Raw genomic sequence first — 17,409 nt, forward strand, 5'->3', positions numbered from 1 at the left:
TAGATGCTGAATGCGCCCGGTGGAGACTTTGTCGCTGGCGTTTCCCGCTGGTGGAGCTGCTCGACCACCTGCTCGACTTTTCTCACCAAAAATATTATCCCCCCCGGCAAGGAAATCCACAAGCCGCTGCTGGACTCTATTGTCCAGGTTAGAGGCACGCAGGCATGAGAGTCTGCGCATCACTATACTTTGAGCAGCGGATCTGGATGCAACATCAAAAGAGTCGTAAGCACCCCTGGACAGGAATTTACGACACGCCTTCAGCTGCCTGACCACCTCCTGAAAAGGCCTGGCGTGCTCCAGAGGGAGCTTGTCCACCAAGTCCGCCATCTTTCAGATGCTTTGACATTGGACCCTCAGAATCGAGTGCCTCTGATCTTTCATCATAAATATCTGCAATACTCTACGGACGAATTTAACTTTGATCGCTTGGCTCATTGTTGGTCTGAGGAATTATCAACTGAATTTACTGGAGCCCAGATTCAAGATTACGTGCAAAGTACCCAGCGGCTGCTTTGGTAGTGCATTGCCCTCGGAGCCTGCAATATTGGTTTGCTCTGTGCTTATATATATCACCAGCACGAGCCAGCCACTGGGCTTTTACTGAGTCGGGGGCTTCTCCTAAATGCACCCATGCTCCTGCTACGCTCGGTCACATGTTTTGGAGCTGTCCTCTTATTCAGACTTTCTGGTGCCAAGTTTTGGGCAATGCTGCAGCACAGTGTGGCCAAGCAATTCCACTACAGCCTTCTTTTTGTTTGAAAATTTTTTACTTCCTCGGCCCCTATTCCATGGACTTTGAGGGTTTCTCTGCCGAATGGAGTTGATGGTGCAGCGGGTAATTTTACTCCAGTGGCGGTCCTCTACAGTAGAGAATGACATGGGGACAGTAACCTGCAGTAACTGTGGGGATGGGGTGGGGACAGATCCAAGGGGATGGGGACAAACTTTGTCCCTGTGTCATTCTCTACTTTGAAGCCTATTAATGAACTGGACGTTATTTATGTTTAAGTGATGCAGACAATAATATTTTGATTTTTTGGAAAAACAAGCAAACATGCTGGCCCACAACTGGCAAAATTTGCATGGGGGATCCTGTACATTCCTGCTACCAGTACATCATCTGAGAAGACATCTTCTACTGCACGAAGGACCGTGGAAGACAGGAGAACAAGACTGAATCCTGAGATTGTTGATGACTTATCATCCACAGATTAAATCATTAACAGTGCTTCATAGGACATATTTCTCCCTACTACAGCATACATATCAGGTGTATTTTGTACCCCTGGACTTTTAATAGAGTGAATTAGGATTCCTTGGGCTATTGCTTGGGTCGGAAAGGTAGAGGATGGTGGTGGGGTTGCTCATTGTTATTATTGTTTTCTTTTTGTGATTTATAAACAACTGTTGCACAGCATATTGTTCCCTTTTATTAAAGTATAAAAAGGAACAATATGCTGTTGCAAACAGTGTTTGAGGCTTCTACAGATTAGGACAGAGCCCACGTGGAAGGGGTGGCGACGGGGACAGATCCAGACCATGCGGGGACGGGGGCTACTCTGTAGCACCTACTTTGGCGACTTGAAGGGATCCAAATGGATCTCCTTGCCTTTCCTTGGAACTTCTTGCACTGCCATCATTTCATCAGTACAAAGGAATTTTCCAGAGAATTTGGAACTTTTTGTGCAACACTCCATCTCGCAGTCACCCCTTGAATTAGTATTTGTGTAGGAGTTGGTTGGGAGGGAAGGATTAGGAGATCTGGGGTGGGGTGAGGGCAGGGCTGTTTCTCTTGGTTTGTCTTTGTCTGAAACTCTGTTGGAGGCTTGTTTATTCAGCTCATTGTAATGAACCATTTATAACCTTGTGTATTCTCGTTTGCCATACTCTATAATATAAGATTTAAATATAAAAGATACGCAATCTGCTAACCAACTGGAAATTGAGCTTTCCCAATGGTGGACCCCATCCTGTTGGGATTCAAAAGAAATAAAAAGCTGGATGGACTGTCTATAGAGCTAGTCCCGCTCCAGGTTCAAAGGCCATACTCACTGCAGTCAACGTATGAAGTGCACTCATGGGCCTGAGGTCTTGAAAAGAATGCTAGGACAGACTGATTAGATGCAAACTCTAACACTACCTAGGCAGGACTTGGGTGTATGCGGAGAACTACTCTATTATGATGATCATTTTGTGTAAGGTGGATCTGCTACTAAGGCCTGAAAGCTCACTGTGACAGAACAGTGTGTTTTAAACCTGTAAATTGTCTTATTAACTCTTGCCGTGCGTCTCTAGTTTGGCCAGCAGGTACTGCAGTTTTATATAAAGCTGTTAGAAAAGTGTATGCCTCTTTTAGTTTCACTTAGTGAAGAAGTGAATCTAAGGTATTGTGATCAGTATACTTTTAAAATGTGTTGACTGGGCTCTAATTGGCCTGGAGTTTGAAAGTATCCAGTAGTTATTGCTGGCTGTTGCTTCAGTCTTAGCCCGGGGAGAAAAGACAAGACAGATTCTCTTTGCTAAGGCTCTGGAACAGATATATGACCTGATCTTCCCATGTACTGTTTAGGACAATATGCAAATGTTTAGCATTTTTCAATTACTTGTACTGTTTGCACTTTTTTTTGGTCATTGTTCGTGACAATAAACCTGTTTAGTTTGTTGACTCTGCCTGTCTGGACTGATAAAGAATCCAGGTGATTTCGTGTGTTGGGTCTGTGAGTGCTTTCTGGGAACTGTGGGGACCACTGGGAGTGTGGCCCCAGTAACCTAGAAATCACTGGGGACAACTGGAGACTCGCCCAGAGGCAGCTGGGACCCAGTCCGGTGGGAGGAGGGTACTAGTGTAGAGAACAAGCGGTAGGTTGCAGGCAGACCTGAGCTGTGCTGGGGACAGACCATCTAAGTGGCCACAGGGTAACCTCAGGTGGTGGCTAGGTGTTTTGTGAACCTATTCTGTGAACTGAAGTAACTGCCACTAAAAACAAGACCTTCCAGGTCAGTACATCAGAGGACAGGAATCCAGTGGCTCAAAAGATTTCATCAGCTTGGTCAGAGCGACGATGAGGTCCCATGACACAGGTGGAGGTTTTTTAGGGGGCTTTGATACACAAACCTCTATAAAGCAAACAACTAGAGGCATATCCAGAGATGGGCTTCCCTTCTACATGGTGATGGGTAAACTCTAATTACACTGACGTGAACCCTTACAAAGTTATCTTAAGACCAGACTCAGAGAACTGTTCAAATTATTCAAGCAGGGTCTGAGTAAGGCAAGGAAAAGGATCTAGGGCCCTGCCCTCACAACCAGATGGCAAACCTCCTCCATTTGAAAAATAACACCCTTTGGTGGAATCTTTCCTGGAAGACAGCAAAACCTTGAAGACACCCTCTGGGAGATTCAAGGAAGCAAATTCTAAGCTCTAAACATCCAGGCTGTGAGGGCCAGAGACTAGAGGTTTAGATGAGAAAAGATCCCTTGTTTCTATGTTATGAGTGTCTGAAAAAGTGAATGATACATACCTGTAGCAGGTGTTCTTCTCGAGACAGCAGGCTGATTGTTCTCACGACTGGGTGACGTCCGCGGCAGCCCCCACCAACCGGAAAAAGCTTCGCGGACGAGTCGTCCCGCAGGGCACGCCCACCGCACATGCGCGAGCCGTCTTCCCGCCCGGGCGCGACCGCTCCCGCCAGTTGAATGACAAGCAATAAAATATGAAACACAAATCCAAAGGGGAGGAGGGAGGGTAGGTGAGAACAATCAGCCTGCTGTCCTCGGAGAACACCTGCTACAGGTATGTATCATTCACTTTCTCCGAGGACAAGCAGGCTGCTTGTTCTCACAGACTGGGTATCCCTAGCTCTTCAGGGCTCACTCAAAACAAGAACCCAGGTCAATTGAACCTCGCAACGGCGAGGGTATAACAGAAATTGACCTACGAAGAAACAACTAACTGAGAGTGCAGCCTGACCAGAATAAATTCGGGTCCTGGAGGGTGGAGTTGGATTTACACCCCAAACAGATTCTGCAGCACCGACTGCCCAAACCGACTGTCGCGTCGGGTATCCTGCTGAGGCAGTAATGAGATGTGAATGTGTGGACAGATGACCACGTCGCAGCTTGCAACTATTCTTCACATAGTGGCTGACTTCAGGTGGGCCACTGACGCTGCCCATGGCTCTAACACTATGAGCCGTGACATGACCCTCAAGAGCCAAGCCAGCCTGGGCGTAAGTGAGGAAATGCAATCTGCTAGCCAATTGGAGATGGTTGCGTTTCCGACAGCGACCCTAGCCTGTTAGGGTCGAAAGAAACAAACAATTGGGCGGACTGTCTGTTGGGCTGTGTCCGCTCCAAGTAGAAGGCCAATGCTCTCTTGCAGTCCAATGTGTGCAACTGACGTTCAGCAGGGCGGTATGCGGCCTGGGGAAGAATGGTTGGCAAGACAACTGGAACGGTTAAGCATGGAACTCCGACACCACCTTCGGCAGGAACTTTGGGGGGTGCGGAGCCAATACTCTGTTGTGATGAAATCTGGTATATGGAGCATGAGCTACTAGGGCTTGAAGCTCACTGACCCTACGAGCTGAAGTAACTGCCACCAAGAAATGACCTTCCAGGTCAAGTACTTCAGATGGCAGGTATTCAGTGGCTCATATGGAGGCTTTCATCAGCTGGGTGAGCGACGACGTTGAGATCCCATGACACTGGGGGGATTGATAGGGGGCTTTGACAAAAGCAAGCCTCTCATGAATCGAACGACTAAAGGCTCTCCAGAGATGGCTTTACCTTCCACACGATAATGGTAAGCACTAATCGCACTAAGGTGATTCCTTACTGAGTTGGTCTTGAGGCCAGACTCTGATAAGTGCAGAAGGTATTCAAGCAGGATCTGTGCAGGGCAAGAGCGAGGTTCTAGGGCCTTGCTCTCACACCACACGACAAACCTCCTCCACTTGAAAAAGTAACTCTTTTTAGTGGAATCCTTCCTAGAGGCAAGCAAGACCCGGGAGACACCATCAGACAGACCCAACGCAGCGAAGTCTACGCCCTCAACATCCAGGCCGTGAGAGCCAGGGATGGAAGGTTGGGGGGCAGCAACGCTCCGTCGTTCTGCGAGATGAGAGTCGGGAAAACACTCCAATCTCACGGTTCCTCGGAGGACAACTCCAGAAGAAGAGGGAACCAGATCTGACGGGGCCAAAAGGGCGCTATCAGAATCATGGTGCCGCGGTCTTGCTTGAGCTTCAGTAAGGTCTTCCCCACCAAAGGTATGGGAGGATAAGCATACAGGAGGCCGGTCCCCCAATGGAGGAGAAAGGCATCCGACGCTAGCCTGCCGTGTGCCTGAAGTCTGGAACAGAACAGAGGCAGCTTGTGGTTGGTCTGAGAGGCGAAAAGGTCCACCGAGGGGGTGCCCCACTCTCGGAAGATCTTGCGTACCACTCTGGCATGAGCGACCACGTCGTGCGGTTGCATGACTCTGCTCAGTCTGTCGGCCAGACTGTTGTTTACGCCTTGCCAGGTACGTGGCTTAGAGGAGCATGCCGAACGACACGCCCAACGCCACATCCCGACGGCCTCCTGGCACAGGGGGCGAGATCCGGTGCCCCCCTGCTTGTTGACGTAATACATTGCAACCTGATGTCTGTCCGAATTTGGATAATTTGGCAGGACAGCCGATCTCTGAAAGCCTTCAGTGCGTTCCAGATCGCTCGGAGCTCCAGGAGGTTGATCTGGCAGATCCTTTCCTGGAGGGACCACAGACCCTGGGTGTGGAGCCCATCGACATGAGCTCCCCACCCCAGGCAGAGATGCATCCGTCGTCAGCACTTTCGTGGGCTGAGGAATTTGGAATGGACGTCCCAGGAGTCAAATTGGTCCGGATGGTCCACCAGAGCAGTGAAGTGCGGCAACTGGTGGAGAGGCGGATGACATCTTCTAGATTCCCGGTGGCTTGAAACCACTGGGAAGCTAGGGTCCATTGAGCAGATCTCATGTGGAAGACAGAGCCATGGGAGTCACATGACTGTGGAGGCCATATGACCCAGAAGTCTCAACGTCTGCCGAGCTGTGACCTGCTGAGACGCTCTGGTCTGCGAAGCCGGGCCAGGAGATTGGTGGCCCTCGCTTCGGGAAGGTAGGCCTGAGCCGTCTGGGTATTCAGCAGCGCTCCTATGAATTCCAGAGACTGGGTTGGCTGGAGATGGGACTTTGGGTAATTTATCACAAACCCCAGCAGCTCCAGAAGTTGAATAGTGCACTGCATGGACCGGAGGGGCTCCTGCTCCGAGGGTGTTCTTGACCAGCCAATCGTCGAGATATGGACAACGTGCACTCCGAGCTTGCGGAGGTAGGCCGCTAACCACGAGGCACTTGGTAAACACATCGTGGGGCAGAGGCGAGCCCAAAGGGCAGCACACAATACTGAAGTGCCGTGCGCCCAGGCGGAATCTGAGATACTGTCTGTGAGCTGGCAGTATCGGGATGTGAGTAGTATGCGTCCTTTAAATCCAGTGAACATAGCAATCGTTTTTCTGAATCATTGGCAGAAGGGTGCCCAAGGAAAGCATCCTGAACTTTTCTTTGACCAGGAATTTGTTCAGGCCTCTCAGGTCTAGGATGGGACGCAATCCCCCCTGTTTTCTTTTCCACAAGGAAGTACCTGGAATAGAATCCCTGCCCTTCCTGCCCGGGTGGTACGGGCTCGACCGCATTGGCGCTGAGAAGGGCGGAGAGTTCCTCTGCAAGTACCTGCTTGTGATGGGAGCTGAAGGATTGAGCTCCCGGAGGACAATTTGGAGGCAGGGAGGCCAAATTCAGGGCGTATCCGCACCGCACTATTTGGAGAACCCACTGGTCGGATGTTATGAGAGGCCACCTTTGGTGAAAAAATTTTAACCTGCCCTCTGACCGGCAGATCGTCCGGTACGGACACTTGTAGGGCGGCTATGTTCCCGTGGCCCAGTCAAAAGCCCGTCCCCGGCTTTTGCTGTGGAGGCGCAGGGGGCTGCTTAGGCGCACGCTGTTGACGAGAACGAGCGCGCTGGGGCTGTCCCTGTGCCTGACGAGGCCTTCGGGCCGGCTGGTTGTACCTACGCTTCGCAAAAGAATAGGGTGCAGCCTGCCGGGCCCGGGAAAAACGTCCACCTGTGGAGGTGGATGCTGAAGGCGCCCGTGGGAGAGCTTGTCGAGAGCGGTGTCCCACTGATGCAGTTGGTCCACCATCTGCTCAACCTTCTCACCAAAAATGTTATCCCCCCGGCAAGGGACGTCGGCCAGTCTCTGCTGGGTGGCGGTTGTCCAGGTCAGAGGCGCGCAGCCATGAGAGCCTGCGCATCACTATACCTTGGGCCGCAGCAACGAGATGCCACGTCACAGGTGTCATAGATACCCCTGGACAGGAACTTTCTGCAACGCCTTCAGCTGCCTGACCACCTCCTGATAAGGCCTGGACTGCTCCGGCGGGAGCTTCTCGACCAGGTCCGCCAGTTGTTGCACATAGGTCCGCATGTGAATGCTCATATAGAGCAGGTATGATTGTAGGTCGGTCACGAGCATGGAGGATTTGTAGGCCTTCCTCCCAACGAGTCCAGATTGCGGACTTCCCGCCCGGGGGCGCCGAGGCGGTATCCCTCGAACTCCGTGCCCTCTTGAGAGCAGATCCACGACCGCTGCGTCTGGGGCAATTGTGGCCGCATTAGCTCTGGGTCGGAGTGGATCCTGTACTGGGACTCTGCTTTCTTGGGAATGGGTGGGGTTAGTTAATGGTCGCACCCAGTTCCGAAGCAGCGTCTCCTTAAGGACATTGTGCAGCGGGCACCGGGTGGAGGACTCTCTAGGTGGTGATGGATAGTCGAGGACCTCGAGCATCTCGGCCCTCGGCTCTTCCACAGAGACCACGGGGAAGGGAATGCTGATAGACATATCCCGCACAAAGGAGGCAAAGGAGAGACTCTCGGGAGGCGAGAGTTTCCTCTCCGGTGAAGGCGTGGGGTCCGAGGGAAGGCCCGTAGACTCCTCTGAGGAGAAATATCTAGGGTCCTCCTCTTCCCCCCACGAGTCCTCATCCTCGGTGTCGGACATAAGCTCATGTAGCTGAGTCCTGAACCGGGCCCGGCTCGACGTCGAGGCACCAGGGTCTCGGTGTCGTCGAGCGGTGGACTCCCGCGCCGGCGGGGACGGAGCTCCCTCCATCGACGTCGACGGGAACTCCACCTGCGTGGCGGTCGAGACCGGCACCGCAAGCGGTGGCGGTGTCGACGGCCCCGGCGCCGGGCTAGAGCTCGCCGGCGCCACAGTCATCGGCGCCAAGGGCGCAAGCACCCCCGGCGCCGGCACAGCCTGGCGCATCAGCCCTTCCAGGATCCCCGGAAGGATGGCTCTGAGGCACTCGTCCAGGCCCGCTGCCGGGAAAGGCGGTGGGGCCGGTAGGGGTGTCGGCGCCAGAAGCTGCTGGGGGCCAGGAGACGGCACCGAGGTGCCGGAACCCCGATGCGTCGGTACCTCCACAACCGACGGAGACCTCTCCTCTCGACGATGACGCCTCGGCGTCGCCTCCTCTCCGGTATCCGGATGCACCGAGGGCGACCGGTGACGACGCTTCTTATCTCTCTTGCGATGCCCGTCACCGGCGCCGGAGGGCATGGAGGAGGAGGAGGTCGATCCCCCTCGGTCTCGAGGTACCGGGTCAGACAGGGTTCGGTCCCGTGGCCCACGAGCTGAGGGAGTGACCGGGGCCGACTGCCCACGCGGCCTCTCACCCCCACTCTCACCGGAGGACCGGCGGGCCAACGGGACCTGTTCTCCTGGGGTCGCTGCCATCGGTGCCGATGTCTCGGGCATCGATACTGGTACCGAAGGGCCGGGCGTCGATACCGATGCCTTCGAGGTCGACGTCGAGGGGCCGGCGCAAGTTCCAAAAGACGGTCCCGTAGGAACTTGCCTCGCAACCTGAGTTCCGTTTCCGGAGACCGAGACACATGAGAACACGGACTTGGAATACATTGTAGCTCCGGTCTGAAAGGCACCAAGCGTGGGTGGTCGGTTCTGCGAGATTCGGCCGGCCGCAGCGACCACACTTTTTAAATCCACGCGGGACCTTCGAGGGACAATCGACGGAAAAATCGCGTCGGCGAAGTCAAAAGTCGGCAATTGTGGGCTGGAATCACACCCTCCGAAAAAAGAAACAGACCGATGCGACCACGTTAGGCCGCAACGTGGCGTCCTCCCGCTAGAAGCGAGGGAAAAGGGAGCGCGTGCTCCACACGACATCAGGGTTTTTTTTTTTTTTGAAAAAAGGAAACCGGCGGTAACCAAAAAACAAGAAAGAAAGCGACGATCCGCGTAACGCGATCGAAATCCGGGCGGCTGAAAACAGAGAGAGCGGCAAAGCAAAACTCTCTCAGTCGCGGAAAAAAAGGGAACTGGCGGAAGCGGTCGCGCACAGGGTCGGGAAGACGGCCGCGCATGCGCGGTGGGCGTGCCCTGCGTGCTGACCGTCCCGCGAAGCTTTTTCCGGTTGGTGGGGGCTTGCCGCGGACGTCACCCCAGTCGTGAGAACAAGCAGCCTGCGTTGTCCTCGGAGAACACTCCAATCTCCAAGGTTCTTCAGAGGATAACTCCCAAAGAGGGAACCAGATCTGTCTGGGTCAATATAAGGCAATTAGATCATTGCTCCCAGTCTGCCCGAGTCTCAGTAAGTGTTCCCCAGGAGAGGAATGGGAGGAATGCGCATATAGAAGGCCATTCCCCAATGAAGGAGGAAGACATCCAGACACTAGTCTGTCATGTGCTCTGAGCCTGGAGATGTACTAAGGGACTTTGTGATTAAAAGGAGTGGCAAAGAGATCCACTGAGGAGGTGACCCACTCATGGAAAATCTTGAGAGCAAACACCTATGCTGACCAACCACTCGTGCGGTTGCATGGCCCTGCTCAGTCTGTCAGCCAGGCCGTCGGATTTTCAAGTTTATTTGGAAACATACTATCCCACTCATCAAAAAAATGTCTAGGCAGCTTACAATATAAAATGAATAAAAGAAGAAGATAAGACATAAATCCACAATGACATGGAAAAAGAAGTAAGGGGGAGGAACTACAATACTGAAAGGAAAGGGGGGGATATAAGGGTTATTGTGGCTTCCAGAACATTTAAGGATAAGCATTCAGAAATAGGTGAGTTTTTAATTTAATTTTAAACAAGTTTCAAGTTTTCCCACCAGGTATGTGGCTCCGAGAACCAATCCATTACAGACAGCCCATTGCCACATCCGGACATCCTCCTGACACAAACAGTATGATCCTATACCACCCCCCCCCCCCCTTGTTGGTATAATACATCACATCCTGATTGTTTAAATGAGTACAATTTGGTTGACAGCCAATCTCAACCTTTAGAACGTTTCAGATTGCTTAGAGCTCCAGAAGGTTGATTTGAAGATCCATCTCCTAAGCAGACCAAACACCTTAAGTGTGAAGTCCATCCGAGTAAGCTCCCCACCCCAGGTGAGATGCATCAGTCGTCAAGCACCTTTTGGGGCTGAGAAATTTGGAATGGAAGACCCATGGTCAAATTGGATCGAATTATCCAACAAAGTCAGGAATGAACTAACCCTGGATTCACTTGGATGACATCCACTAGGTTACAAGACTTGAGACCACTAGGAAGCTAGGGTCTGATGGAATACCATAGGACTCCTCCTCTGAGAAGTACCTTGGATCATCACCAGACACCCATGAGCAGTCCGTATTTGAATCAGTGAAAAACTCCTCATAGGAGGGCTGAGACCGTGCCTGTCTTGCATAGGAACTGTGTCCCTGCCTGGAATAGCATCAAAATGCAGGCTCAACTTCGTCCAAGCTTCCTCCACTGATGTTGCGGGAGTACCCACATGGATGGCTGCTGACGCCGATACCGTATGTGGCACCGTCACCAATGACCTCACACAGAATGAGGCCTCTGCCAGGTAGATCAGGTAGATGGTAGATACATGGCTGGCGCAAGCACCCCTGACGCCAGTGCACTCTGCTGTAAAAGCCCCGCCAAGTGCTCCTGGAGCATGGCCCAGCCCCGCTTCTCGACAGTCAACATCGGGAAATGCTGGGGTGTTGGGTCAGCAACAGCCTGCTTAGCTGTCTGTGTTGACTCGGTTACCAGGCCCTGGCTACTCAGAGACCTGCACACAGGCAGCTTTTCAACAGACGGGGAAGCCCTCCTCCAGGTGCCAACACTTCTCGGGTAGCGGATCCCTCGAGGGGATCGATGCTTATGCTTCTTGGCCTTCGCCTGATGCCAAGCATCAACACCCCTCAGTGATGACAAATCCTCCCGTCTCCTTGGTGTTGGATCCAATGCTGACTGATCCTGGGGGCCATGCACAGTGATAGCGTTGAGGCAGGTGGTTACCTACTCGATGCACGTCTACTCCCAGTGTTGGCCAAAAGTCGAGTAGCCATAGGGACCCATGTACCCAATTCCAATGTTGACTATTCAGAAAATTTTCTCTTTCTGAGCCTGGACTTCTGTTCATTTTTACATATGCAAACAAAGAATTCAGTTAGTAGAGTTATGGTCTTGCTCCAAACACTGGATACACCAGAGATGGTCTAATGGCACCGAGCACAGTGCGTAAAGTCACTGGGAACCTTCGATGACATGGAAGGATAAACAGCTGTGGCTAAATCAAATGACTATGGTGATGAAAAAAAGGGTACTAACCATCAAAAAAGTAAGGGATAAACCCGGTCGATGCTCAGGCCTAACAGAGACTTACAAGCCCGAAAAAAAAATAAAAGAAACTTAAAACAGGGCAAAACATACCAAGAATATAAGGGGGAAATGTGAAACAAATCCCAAAGAAGGATTAAGAGCAATACTAATGAAAAAAAAACCCTATGAGGGAAGGCACCAAAATACATGCAAAGAAAAATGACACTGAGAGGAGCTGCAAGAGACACATCTTCACCTCACCACAGATGAAAAAACATATATAGTAACTTAGTAGATGACGGCAGAAAAAGACCTGCGTGGTCCATCCAGTCTGCCCAACAAGATAAACTCATGTGTGCCACTTTTTGTGTATACCTTACCTTGATTTGTACCTGTCTTTTTCAGGGCACAGACCGTATAAGTCTGCCCAGCACTATCCCCCGCCCCCCAACCACCAGCCCCGCCTCCTACCACCGGCTCTGGCACAGACCGTATAAGTCTGCCCAGCACTATCCCCGCCTCCCACTACCGGCTCTGCCACCAATCTCGGCTAAGCGTCTGAGGATCCATTCCTTCTGAACAGGATTCCTTTCTCGCCTTGTGAGTCAGATGAGCACGTACCTGTGCAATGGAAGCACTGCCTCAAGCAGTTAAAGTTACAATACACTGGGCACTGTTTCCACACTGCTGGGGTCTTTTACAAAGGTGCGGTAGTATTTTCAGCATGTGCAAAATGCTACGCCCATAGGAATATGTGTGTCTCTAGTGTTAGTGCATGCTAAAAACACTACATACGGTGCCTTTGTAAAAGGCATATTGGGTGCTGTGGATAATGTCACCTACATGAGAATTAACTAGTCTGCTTGTCTTTCAGAGAACTGCATGCTATCCACCCCAGTGTTAACTTTCTTAGGCTGAGTAGTTCTAATAATGTTCACAAACTTCTGTACATAATAGGATTTAATCATTTATATTTCTCTTTATCATAAAGTTCATGGCAGATTCCAGACCAAAGTATATAACAACAACAAAATCAATATTTACACAATGGTATTGAACAAAGAGACAATAAATAGCAGCTAAATAAACAGTTTCACAACCACCACGTCTATAGAAACCACTTTGCTGCAGAAACATTGGATGTTCCCTTCCCACCACAGTTGACGAAGTGGGTCACACTCTGATAAAATGAAAAACAAAATGAGCTTAGACCTTGATTACCTTTCCCTTTTTAAAATAATTAACATGCATTTTTAATTTGTTTCTGAGCCAAATGGCAAAACTTTTCTGGTGCACAACCACCTTAAGCAGTCACCTATACTTATGCGCAAACACACAGAGACCATAACAGAAGAACTGCTGTCATTAAAGTAGGAATCAGGTAGAAAACCTCAAGATGGGAAAATTTACGTCTATTTCATCACAACATTGCTGCGCTTAATGACTTGTTATAAGAAGAATGCTCCTCCCCCACTCAAAAAAAAAAAACCCCCGCTCCATGGAGCTGCTATAGCTGCTGCACTTTACAAATGAGTTCTACAGAAACATAGGGTAAAAACAAAAGCAGTGAGAGAATGCTAAAGGCCGAGCAAGCTGCTAACACCATGCCACCAATCCAAGAGTCAGCAGCTAGCTACCGGAAAGGGAAAAGGAAAAAAAAAAAAAAAGGAAACCGCTAGTAACGTCGTAGTTAAAAAGAACGAGACACCGTGCGGCCCTCTGCCTGCGCTGGGGCTTTCCAATTCAGCAAACAAATACATGGCAGCGGAAGCTCCAGTCGCTACACAAAAGTCAAAACTCACCTTTCAGGCGGCGTCAAGCAAGCTAGACCTGACTGAGTCCTTGCCACAACTGCTTAACATACCAGAAAAGGAAAAAAGAAGCCCTCACACATAGTATCCTGTTCCTTCCGGGGGAGGGGGTGGGGGGGGATATGCTGCCGTTTACGTTATAATTGAATTCCACAAGCGCGGTGCAGGGATCGTCTGCTAACGTGTACACGGAGGAAAGACGAAAAATCAAGAAACAGCTGAGAAGATGTAAACACAGCGAGCACGTGACGCCTTCCCCTACTGGCTCGGCTGTGGCCGCAACGGCGTGACAACCACAGGCGACCAATTGGGAATGACCATGAAAACCTGAAAAAGGGAGAGGGGAGGAATAGGGGCTCTGACGTCACCAACTCCACACCGGTCCCGGCGGCCGCGGCCTGAGGCTGTTGTGGTCAAGGAGGTTTGGTTGTGGTGCAGCTGTTCTACCCCCCCCCCCCACCCCGGGCCCCCACTTCCTTGCACGTAGGCACTCTGGCTGTCTGACGGAGGGAACACACGGACCATATAACATAGTAAGGGCTCCAAACCTGCCAGCAGCATCTAGGCACAGTATCGAAGTGGGGGGCCTACTAGAAAGTGATTAAGCGGAACGGCCAGTACTTCAGTTTGATTTCGGTACCTTCTTCCTCCCTCAGTTTATCTCCAGAATTTGTTTTGAATCAAACACATTGGAAGAGAATCTTTTACTCCTCTCCCCCTCGTTACCTTAGCTATATACTTGTGTTTCCTAGAGTGTTTTATCTGCAGTTTATTCCAGCTCTTGCAGCCGCAACTTTTTCATCTCAACTAAGCAGTTTCTGGTTCTTAACTTGTGGCTCGTAAAGACACTGTTTTGCTTTCTGGACAAGCTCCTTCAAGCCGGCTCACTTCAAGATAAGAGTCGGGACGCTGAATTTTTGCTACAGGTTAAAAGTCCCTAACAGAACCTACTTGTCTGTGTAACCCTGCTCAAAAGGCACTGCATGTTATTGTCACTTACTGAAGTCCCTAGCTAATTCCAGATACAAATTCCACTCAGGAACAACACTGGGAGGATTTAAATGAACAGGAACATTTATTAATTCTTAACTGATGGTTTCCACTGCACTGGTAGTCTTACAGTCAATTGTAATTCATATTGCTCTCCAGGTGATCATAAGCAATAATTTATATCTGGGCTAATACATATACTTAACCCTCATGCCTGTCCTGCAGCTCAATCAAAATCCAGAGTGGATTTCACACTCCCTATGTACTTCAATACCATCCGGGCTGGACTTCCACTAACTGCATGCGGTTTTTCCGGCTGCCACACTAAAGGTCTTGCTATCAGCCAGGGTAGACTACAATTCCACCCGAGCCCCGTTTACAGCCAGACTCCCCCAGTCCACTGAGTATCTGGCTTCTATAATGGCTGATGCAATATAACAGCTTACTGTCCAGATAATCAATCCGCTGGTTACAATGCTACTGGACTTCCCCTTCTCTTGCAATGGGTCATCTGGCAGGGGAACTGACAATAACACCTAACTCCCAAATCCAGAGCTGGTTACTTTATCAATAGGCACAGAGACAAAATCCTTCCTATAAGGTTTTACTTATATATTCTCTCTGATCTCCTCCTGGGTCCTCCAGTCCCTCCATAATGACCTGCTAACCGGGGGCCCATTCATGTTCACAAACTATAAATTACACTTGGATAACAACAAAGCTCAGAGGGAATGGAATGGGACTTGATATACCACCTTTCTGTGGTTATAACCAAGGCAGTTTACATAGTATATACAGATACTTATTTTGTACTTGTGACAATAGAGGGTTAAGTGACTTTCCCAGAGTCACAAGGAGCTGCAGTGGGAATCAAACCCAGTTCACCAGGATCAAAGTCTGCTGGCCCTAACCACTCCTCCTTCTCCAGTGATGATTGGAGGGATGAGTAGGAATAATGAGACATATAAATTCTCAACCTTGTGATTGAGAGCAGAGATTTTTTTTGTTTGTTGTAAGGTTTCTAAGGTTTAATCCGTTTAGGCAAGAACTGTGGTTAGGAAACTGAAGTTGTTTGATAAGCTGAATTATTATTCTCATAGTTTACTAGATTTCTCTTTTTTGTATAAAAGGTTGTACTAAAATCTTTTACTGGTTATGTGCAGGCCAGGCGGGAACTGGGAAGCGGGCCACTGGGGAAGGGCTATTTGGTATAATGATTTGGGGTTAGAATAGGATGAGGGGAGGAAAGGAAGGGGGATGGAGGGTAAATCATTCCAATAGATCAGAGCCGGTGGTGGGAGGTGGGACTGGTGGTTAGGAGGCGGGGATAGTGCTGGGCAGTCTTAACGGTCTGTGCCCTGAAGAGGACAGGTACAAATCAAAGTAGGGTATACACAAAAAGTAGCACATATGAGTTTATCTTGTTGGGCAGACTGGATGGACCGTGCAGGTCTTTTCTGCCGTCATCTTACTATGTTACTATGAGGCATATTTTCAAAGCACTTAGCCTCCCAAAGTTCCATAGAAACCTATGGAACTTAGCCTCCCAAAGTGCTTTGAAAATATGCCTCTATATATACTATTATGGCACTGTATGAGGGAGTGGGATAGATGTGTTGAGTTCTCATGGAAGCACTGGGATGATGTCGTCAGGTAATCTTAAAATAGCCACCTGGAATGTGGGTGGCCTCAATAGTCCAATTAAAAGAAAAAAGTCTTAAAACACTTGAAGTCCCTTAGTATGACGTAGCATTGTTATAGAAATCAAACTATCTACAGAAGATTCTCTTTGACTTCAGGGGTGGGATTGGACCCTAGTACAGGCTTCTGCAGCTGACTCAAAAAAAGAGAAGGTTTGTGATTTGATTAGAAAGCATGTGCCCTTTGTTATTTACGCCCAGGGAGGGGATTGCCTAGGGGAGATTGGCATGGGTGACAGGCAAAGTGACACTTGGGAAGGGATGATTCTAAATATATATGCTCCTAATGACCTGAAAGAGTATTAAACACATATGGTGAGAGAATTAATTATGACAGGAGATATAAGTTGTACTTTGGGAAGAGCAGATAAATCACATAGAACAAGTAGGAAAGTACATAGAGAACTTAGTGGTCTTTGTGACAACATCCTACCCAGATATTTCTTAGAAGACATTTGGAGACTTCATAATCCAGGAAATAGAGAGTATACACTACTTGGGTAAATATAAAACTTATTGTCACTTAGACTATATATTTATGGAACATAAGGCACTATACCAGTAGTCTAAGTTGGAATCAATCCAATACTAATTTCTGACCATGAGATACCTCTGGAGTCTTACTGATAGCAACATCTCACAAACACTCTGGTTCTTGCAATTCATAGATTATTCAAAACATCAGAACCCTCTAGGAAATATCAAAAATCCCATTCCCTATCAAGTTTGGAGGATGAGATGCGGGAAAAGATTTGTGGTATGTGCATAATTGTTCGCCTTGTCACCAATTATAAGCCAATCCAATTTTGTTTAATTCACAGGCTCCACCGGACACTAATTCAGTTAGCTCAAGTGTCCAGCTCTGAGAGTGGTCTTTGTTTGCACCAATACGGTCAGACTGGTACTTATGAACATTTATGGTGGGATTGTCCGATTATTAAATCTTTTTGGATACAGGTGTGCACCTCTGTGTAACAATGGACTACTTGAATTGTTACTGAGCATTATGCCAGATGAGTCAGACAAATGATACAAGCACTGCTTAACAGCAACTTTGATTCTGGCAGCTAAAATGACTATTGTCAGACATTGGAAACATAACCAAGGGACCGTCCAGAGCCACATGGCTGGATATTTGTATGGAGCTTTACAAGTTTGAAAGGTAATGTTCACATTTGAAGTGAAGAAATTACTA

At 49.4% G+C, this 17,409-nt stretch overlaps 1 protein-coding gene across 3 annotated transcripts in view; it reads right to left on the minus strand.

Moving 5' to 3' along the window:
- PCMTD1 (protein-L-isoaspartate (D-aspartate) O-methyltransferase domain containing 1) overlaps positions 1-13,758 on the minus strand; it is a 217,769-nt gene extending 204,011 nt beyond the window's left edge. Inside the window, exon 1 of one of the 3 annotated variants that reach the window (XM_030214347.1) lies at positions 13,604-13,758. The gene's annotated coding sequence lies outside the window, so the exon portion shown is untranslated. Of the gene's footprint in view, positions 1-13,515; positions 13,564-13,603 lie in introns of those variants that run through there. The other 2 variants (XM_030214297.1, XM_030214304.1) reach the window with 2 other exon arrangements.
- Between the last annotated feature and the right edge of the window lie 3,651 nt (positions 13,759-17,409).

This window comes from Microcaecilia unicolor, chromosome 1 (assembly GCF_901765095.1).
Source record: "Microcaecilia unicolor chromosome 1, aMicUni1.1, whole genome shotgun sequence".
NCBI classification, from domain to species: Eukaryota; Metazoa; Chordata; class Amphibia; order Gymnophiona; family Siphonopidae; genus Microcaecilia; species Microcaecilia unicolor.